This window comes from Pundamilia nyererei, unplaced genomic scaffold, assembly GCF_000239375.1.
Source record: "Pundamilia nyererei isolate P.nyererei 1_Seehausen unplaced genomic scaffold, PunNye1.0 scaffold00081, whole genome shotgun sequence".
NCBI lineage: Eukaryota > Metazoa > Chordata > Actinopteri > Cichliformes > Cichlidae > Pundamilia > Pundamilia nyererei.
This window is the reverse complement of record NW_005187482.1, coordinates 2,278,446-2,287,683: the sequence shown is the minus strand read 5'-3', so window position 1 is coordinate 2,287,683 and position 9,238 is coordinate 2,278,446.

Below are 9,238 nucleotides of genomic sequence, written 5' to 3'. Positions count from 1 at the left end.
TATAAAATATAATAATAACTATAAGAGCTACTTTTAGCTCCTCCCATATTCACAAGGAGTCAAATAGCTCAGTATGTTTGCTTTGGCAGATTTTTAAGCTTTTTATGCAGATTGCTGACCCTCCCTGAACCTGGTTCTGTTGGAGGTTTCTTCCTGTTAAAAGGGAGTTTTTCATTCCCGCTGTCACCAAGTGCTTGTATAAAGGGGTTGTCTGATTGCTGGGGTTTTCTCTGTAACAAAAAACACCTTGAGGTGACTGTTGTTATGATTTCAATTTTCCTGTAGACTCCTGGTGGAGCATAGGTCCGCAACAACACCACGCCAACGGACTCTGTTCTGGGCCGTTCTCTTCATCTGGGTCCATGTCATTCCGGCGGCCTTCACTTTGCTCTCGACAGATCTTCTCCACGTCTGTTTGGGTCTCCCCACTTTCCTTTTCCCTTGTGGGTTTCAGTCCAGTGCTTGCATTGTGATGTTGTCGAGTGGTTTTCGAAGTGTGTGGCCTATCCAGCCCCATTTTCTTTTTCTTGATGTCTTGACCGACCGGGTTCTGGCTGGTTCTCTTCCACAGGTCTGTGTTTGAGATCTTCTCAGGCCATCTGATGTTGAGGATGTGTCGCAAGCACCTGTTGATGAAAATCTGTATCTTGCTGGTAGTGATCTCGGATCCATACAGGAGGACTGCTTTCACATTGCTGTTGAAGATGCAGATCTTGCTGCGCTGAGATAAGGCTTTGGAGTTCCAGATGGGTCGCAGGGTGTTGAATGCAGCCTTGCTTTGTTGATCCCGCTTCATCTGTGCCTTCGTTGCTGTTGACTATGGTTGTTATGATTTAGCACTATGTTATTTAAAAGTTTTACATATTTGATATAAATCATTTAGCATTGTGTAAATAAAATTTAATTGTCATTTGTAAACCAAAACACTATAAGGCCACTAATTATATTTAAACTGAAAAATAAAGAAATGCAAATAAAATCTAGGAAGAAAAATAAACCCTTCTTTCTGTAAAAAAAAGATTCAAAATGTACCTGTCAAATGATCTTAAACACAGTTACTCATTGTGTATTTTATTTGTACCCAGAGGGCAGTGTGTGCTGAGAAACAAAGAAAAGAAAATGATCGACTTGTGCATATTACACGTGCAAGATGCGTGATTTCTCTCTGTTGGCAAGGCATAAAAAAGCCCTAGCAGCTATCAGCACGTCTCATCCTTTACAAATGAAACAAACAGGCAAAAGGTTTGAAATGCACGATTGATTTGCTTTGGAAATTTAATGGTGAGACACACCTAGGGATTGCAGTAAACTCCTTTGTCTACTATACAGTGCTCTGTTGCTCAATATATTTTTTTATGTAATGTAATAACTGCTTTCTCTTAGCGGTGGAGGGATTTTTTTTATATTAATGTGTCCGTTTTTATATATATATATATATATATATATATATAAGTGTGTGTGTGTGTGCATTTCTATATGAAAAAAATACATGTATGCTGTGAGTATAATTCATAAAAAGTCTCTTTTGAGATGTCAGTAAACCCATGGTCTGAATTCAAGGACATCACTCAGTTACATAGCTGGAAAAAAACGATGCAGACTACTGTTGAAGCAGGTTTCCAGGCAGAGTGAAATACCAGCAAGCAGGCTACAAGCATACGCTTATGTTCCTTTCATATAGCAGTTTGACAATCCAGACAATCCAGTTGTTTTGTTTTCGTTTTCTTTTGTTTTTTGTTTTTTTGGTTGGTTGTTTTTTTTTTTTTAATCTGAAAAGATACAGAGGAGTAGTTACAACTGTATCCAGCTTATACCAGCATACTGCACAGACAATAGGAAAACAGCTTGAGTCACAATTAGGTTTAGGAAAAAATGTAAATTCATGAGTAATGACACCATGCATAAAGTAACCCTTTGAATTTTCTTTTCCTTTTTTTCTCCTCCATCAGGCGACTTTTGGCATGGTGACTGTTTGACCTCTTTGTTGCTTCAGCTTCTGAGTCATTTTGCAGAGATAACGCTGAGTCAAGGTTGTCTGTCCTGTTCTTCCAGGACACAAACGATCACAGTCTACTCTAACCTTAAGCATAAGTGCCACCCATTTAACCCCGTCGCCTCCAGAACTTTGAAAAAAATGTTACCCCAAGAATTAATGACTTATATAATTGTCCTCATAAGGAAGACGTGTCCTCGTAATGAAAGTGAGTAAATGGATGTAGGTCCCCACAACATCTTTAATACCTGCACCACGGGAATCTTTTCTTCTCACACTCGTGCACCAGCATGTTCAGTGTGTGTAGTCAGTAGCCGTGGGGTTATATTGTGTGATGCATTATTCATAAGAAATTTATGAAGGTACAGTTTTTATTGAATTTATGCTAAGAAAAAAGCAGAAGGAGTGCAAAGAGTTAAAAATGTATCAGACGAGAACAGATGCAGGGATAGAGATTGCCTGAGACAATGCAAGAGGAAATTTATGTGCAGGTTTATGGACTGCATACGAAGGTGAAATCTCACACGTACAAGAAATTACAGGTTGGTTACAAGCAGAAAGCACAAAATCACTTTGTGACATGGCAGAATCTAAATTTATAGAGAATTAGATTTTAATTTTCAGATGTGCAGAGTGGAAACAAAGGACACTGTGACTGAATGCTTTGGCAAGAAGGTATGTGAGAAAGCATACAGAGATGGAGAAATGATATTTGTGTTCACTGAAAGAGTGTGTCGAGACAGGATGAATCTAATCCCTACACTAACAATGAAGAGCCTCACAGATTTACTAAACATCAGCTGGTAATTAGAGCAGATCAGATGCCAATCAAGGGAGTAGCACAGGGAAATAAAGAGGCGTGGGGAATGTACTGCCTTTAAATTATGTCAGACAATATGACAGAGGCAAGCATGCAAGCAGTGGTTGATGTGCCATCACTTGGTTTCCCAGTGGCATTGGGTTACAATGTGTCAGTGTCATTACCAGAAATTGTGTGCCTCCATACCATTACAATTGAATTTAGCTTCCATAGTGGCCTACTCTAAGTGAAACATGTACAGTATAACGTTTACTATGGTTGTCAACACAAAAAGCACATTATGTGCATTAAGTACATTCATTTGGGTCCATAAGTATTTAGACAGTGATACCAATTTTGTGATAGGAAAGCTGGTAGAGAGACCAAGGGGAAGACATGTAGTAAATAGCCTCCAGGCAGATTGAAGCTCAGGCCTCTGCATTAACTGGCAACTCCACACTGGATTTTAAACCAACAATCAAAATGTGATTGAAGTGAAGGCTTTCAGCTTTAATTCTAGGGTTTTACCAGAAGTATCAGAGTAACTGTTTAGGATTTGCAGCCATTTTTATACACTTTAAGAAGCTCAAAAGCAATTGGACAATTGGCTGTGAAGCAGTTTCACGGTCAGGTTAGGCCTTTTTCCCACTTGAAGTGCATCACTAGTGTTTATTGCTGATGTGACTGCTGATAGAAGTAGCAGGTGACGTGTAGAGCAAAGGAGGAACCACAGCATTTGGTGATGTTCAGGGGCTTTAGACATAAAGCAGTCAATAATCAACGTTATGTTCGTTCGTTAAGTTCCTTTTGAGCCTTTGAATATTGATGAATGTGCATAAAAATGGTTGTAATTCTATTTTTTTTATTTATTTATTTATTTATTTATTTATTTATTTATTTATTTTTGTAATTCTATTTAATTGAATTCAATTTTATTTATATAGCACCAAATCACAACAAAATTCACCTCAAGGTGCTTAATATTGTAAAGTTAAGACACAATAATACAGAGAAACCCCAACAATCAAACAATCCCTTGTGAGCAAGCACTTTGGTGACAGTGGGAAGAAAAACTTTTTAACAAAAAGAAACCTCCAGCAGAACCAGGCTCAGGTAGGGGCAGCCATCTGGGTTGTGGGAAAGGAGAAAAGATAAAAGATATCATATGGAAGAGAGCCAGAGATTAATAATGACTCATAATTAAATGCAGATTTCAATGCAACAGTCACACAATACTTCTGTTAAAGCCCTTTAATTAGAGCTGAAAGTCTGCACTTCAGTCACACATTGATTGATTGGTTTAAAATCCACTGTGATGGTCTACAGAGCCAAAGTTTTAAAAAATGATGCATACAAAGAGTAGGTACGCCATATTTATCTAGCTTTTCAATACAATTTTATTATAGCAAATAACAGAGGTGAATGCATATGAGTCTGACATCCCATAGATTTCTTTGTTCAGGACTGGTAGTCTGATCAGTTTCAACACAGTAAAAGATGATATAATTATTATTATTATTATTATTATAAATTATTATAAAACGAGACCTGAAAACGCATCGCAGAAACTGAAGGAAGCTGTTGCAAAGTCCTGAATTATAGTGGAAGGAAAATCTCTGCTTTCTGTAAAGAACATTAAAGTTCATCACAGTTTGGAGGTGAACAGAAACGTAGTAAATATTTATGCTTTATATGCATTCTCCTTTTCATTACACGAGTGTCATGCTATGAGACTACAACCTTTCCAATGCAATGTCCATCCATCTATCTCTTCAGTGGAAGAGATAGATGGATGGATATTGCTATCCCAGCTATAATAGGGCGAGAGGGCACGGTACATCCTGGAAAGGTTGCCAATCTGACAAAGGACTAACACAGACAACCATTTAGACTCACATTCATACTTATGGGCAATTTAGAACCACCGATTAACCTAACGCCATTACTTACATGTCTTTGGACTGTGGGAGAAGCCAGGGTACCTAGAAAGAACCCATGCAGACACGGGAGAACATGTAAATTCCACGCAGAAAGGTCTCAGCCAGATTGGGGACTTTTTTTTAAAATTATTATTATTTTGGGGGGAAGACACACAGCTAAGGGATTCACACTGGACTCAAACCCAGGCCATGGGGCATGTGGCTGTGGTTCATTTTTTAGGCAAATGTATAACCACACTATGGAGCCACACATATAAGACTTATGTGTAAAAAAGAAACTGTACCATTGTCTTTGCCACTTGGTTAAAGGCAGATCCTTTGAGAAAACTGTTTTCTGGTCAGATGAATCAGAGATAGAGCTGTTTGGCCGCAGTAACAGACATGTTTAGTGTAGATCAAAGACAGATCCTTGGGAGAAGAACCTGCTGTGAAGCATGGACCTGGAAATGTAATGGTTTAGGGTTGCTTTGCTGCCTCAGGGATTTCAGCTTGCTGTCATCGCCAAGCTACAAATTCCACATCGTATCAATAAATGCTTGAACATAATGTGAGGTCACCTTTCTAAAAGCTAAGCAGAACCAGAAATAGTGTAGACGTTTTACAAGGATCATGATCCTAATCACACATCAAATCCACCAAGGAATGGTTGAAAAAGAAGACATGGTTATGAAATAACCTGGTAAAAGCTCAGATTTAAATTCTACAGAGGGGATTTGAAACACGCAGCACACACTGCAAATCCCCCAGACCTCTCCACTGGGAGGAATTTTGCAAGAAGTGAATACAAAATTTAAGTAAGCCAACATCAGAGACTGGTAGGCAATTACACAAAAAACAAGAAGAAAAAGAATTATTTTCTGCTAAAGGTAGTATGTGCCTCTGATGCACAGGGATTCTTAGTTTTTCTACATTTTTCTTTTGGTTTGTTGTTGTTTGTCATGCTTCCCATGATGCACTGCCCTCTATATGGCTTTATAAACAACTCTGCATTTATTCCTTAGGTATTATTCGTCTCTGGTTCTCTCCCATAGTGTGACTTCTGTCCTGTCTATCTCTGTTATTTTCTCTTTCCCCTTGCACCTAACTGGCCACCACAGATGGTTGCCACTCCCTGAGCCTGATTCTGCCAGAAGTTTCTTCCTGTTAAAATGTTTAAAAGGAGTTTTTCCTTCCCACTGTCACCAAGTGGTTGTTCATATGATGTCTCTGTATAATTGTAAAGTCTTTACCTTATAATATAAAGCCTGCTGTTGTGATTTGGCACCATACAAATAAAATTCAGGTTGAAACTACTACAGAAATGACAGTGGTCTTGCAGTGAGAAGGTTTAATCTTTTCTACAAAAAGTCCTGATGGAAACACTTGACTGTATTCTGCACATTTTGTGACCATAACCACATTTTTACTGACTTCATTACATTGGGGTGACAGCAGAGATCTCACATATGTGAAAACCTGCACAAAGAAAATCAAAAGTGCAATCACATTTTTAATTTCGATGCAATTACCCTGTAGAGTATACGTTAAAGAAATAAATCAATATTTTTATTACGGTAACTCCATGGGTCAGAGGAACCTAAAATATGAGATGGGACAACCCAGTTGAAGTTCAAAATTGTTTTAATCATGCAAAAACAATTACTTACAAAAATCGAACTCAAATAAGAAGATAGAGGCTGTGCAGAAACAAACAAAAGAGAAAGAGGGCCATGAACCAACCACACAATGGGCTAAACTAATATTAGAAAACCAAACCGATAAGACAAATACTGAAAACAGGACTGCTAGCAATCCTCATCTCAACTAATAATTAATAAATAAACTTCAAAAAGGAATAACGGCTAATCAGCACTATCAGAGAGGATGGTAAGAGCCGGTTAATAAGGATGATAAACTTATTCTATTTCTTGCCAAGGATTACATGACAAGATCCTAAATGCACAGAAAACACAGATTAAACCTGTTATGCTCATTTCCAGCTCCTTAACTTTATTTTTTGGACTTTATTAGCTTTGCAAGATTTGAAATTAATGGAGTTAGATTAATTGGAGATTCTAAATTGCCCATAGGTGTGAAAGTGAGTGCGAATGATTCTCTGTCTCTCTGTGTTAGGCCTGTGACAGACTGGCCATCTGTCTAGGGTGTACCCGGCCTCTCGCTCTATGGTAGCTGGGATAGGCTCCAGCCACTTCGCGAGCCTGATAAGGATAAGTGGAAGAGAATGGATGGATTTGCAGTTCAAAATAATTTATCTCCTGCTGGGTCTCAGTAGCAGCCCTGCATATCACCCACTCTCTGAAACAGGTTTAGCTCCTTTCCCTTTGAGCAAACTGTCTTTTGATTGGTTGCCCCTCACGAAGGCAGATGAGTGGAGCGTCTGTGGTGACAAGCAGAGCTGCCCGAGTTCAGTGGGACTACTTGAAACTTTGGCCTGTCTAATATGAGCATCCATATTTGTAACACTGAATTATGATTAAAAAAGCAACATAAGAGATTCATTTAAAATGTTTATTGTATTGCGTAGCCTACTGTAGATCTCCAATGCTCCTGTTGTGTTGTTGGGTGCGAAAAACTGATTCTCAAGTCATGGTGTGAAATTGGTGAGAGTGACTCATAACTGGGTGCAAAATGATGCAATTTACATTCTTTACTGCACTTTGATGCCAAATTGGTAAACAGGTACAAGATGGTTGGTAATAATCAACAAACAAAACCCGTCAACTCTCCGCTGGATTCCTAAAAACCTCAGAGGGGTTTTAGAAAGCTTTTGTTATCTGATAGATTTAATTAATTTAGTCAGATTCACTAAACAAATCCTTAATTTACATTTTCAAGCATGGAAATTTCACGTCCCTGATGACTGACTGTAATTAACCCGTAATGATGATGATAATGAGTGCAACAGTGACATTGTTTATTATATTACAAGCGCAATTGAATACAGCAGGCTACTTCATCTCACTGCAGGACAGAGGGCTGTTCTCATCAAGGTGTAAGGGCAAGCCACAGCAGGGCAGTGTAGTGATCTGCAGGCCGGCTGAGAGTTTGGGCCGGTGCCATCTCTGTTGGTTCTATTTGGATGAAGCATAAAGTCTGGGTGTAGTGGCCTTTTTTCAACCTTGAGAGTAATTGCTGGAAGGAGAAAGGTTGTTGGCTTGTAGCCCAGGACAAAGAGGCAGTTGGTTTCCAGTAGCCCTGCAGTGGACATCCATATGCTGAACAGGGCAAGATATATATCATATTAAAATGTCAAGAGTGCAGAGCAGGTCACTTATAGCCTGGACCTTTGCTCATAGTGAGGTGAGATGGTAAAGTGTTTATTTGAGCAGGAGGAGAAGGTGTAGTGATGTGAACAATGTGCCTGCAGAGCTACAGTGGGGCAAAAAAGTATTTAGTCAGCCACCGATTGTGCAAGTTCCCCCACTTAAAATGATGACAGAGGTCAGTAATTTGCACCAGAGGTACACTTCAACTGTGAGAGACAGAATGTGGAGACTGAATCCATGAATCCACATGGTAGGATTTGTAAAGAATTTATTTGTAAATCAGGGTGGAAAATAAGTATTTGGTCAATAACAAAAATACAACTCAATACTTTGTAACATAACCTTTGTTGGCAATAACAGAGGTCAAACGTTTACTATAGGTCTTTACCAGGTTTGCACACACAGTAGCTGGTATTTTGGCCCATTCCTCCATGCAGATCTTCTTGAGAGCAGTGATGTTTTGAGGCTGTCGCCGAGCAACACGGACTTTCAACTCCCGCCACAGATTTTCTATGGGGTTGAGGTCTGGAGACTGGCTAGGCCACTCCAGGACTTTCAAGGAAGGAGGTTTTGGCTCAAAATCTCACGATACATGGCCCCATTCATTCTGTCCTTAACACGGATCAGTCGTCCTGTCCCCTTGGCAGAAAAACAGCCCCATAGCATGATGTTTCCACCCCCATGCTTCACTGTAGGTATGGTGTTCTTGGGATGCAACTCAGTATTCTTCTTCCTCCAAACACGACGAGTTGAGTTTATACCAAAAAGTTCTACTTTGGTTTCATCTGACCACATGACATTCTCCCAATCCTCTGCTGTATCATCCATGTGCTCTCTGGCAAACTTCAGACGGGCCTGGACATGCACTGGCTTCAGCAGCGGAACACGTCTGGCACTGCGGGATTTGATTCCCTGCCGTTGTAGTGTGTTACTGATGGTGACCTTTGTTACTTTGGTCCCAGCTCTCTGCAGGTCATTCACCAGGTCCCCCCGTGTGGTTCTGGGATCTTTGCTCACCGTTCTCATGATCATTTTGACCCCACGGGATGAGATCTTGCGTGGAGCCCCAGATCGAGGGAGATTATCAGTGGTCTTGTATGTCTTCCATTTTCTGATGATTGCTCCCACAGTTGATTTTTTTCACACCAAGCTGCTTGCCTATTGTAGATTCACTCTTCCCAGTCTGGTGCAGGTCTACAATACTTTTCCTGGTGTCCTTCGAAAGCTCTTTGGTCTTGGC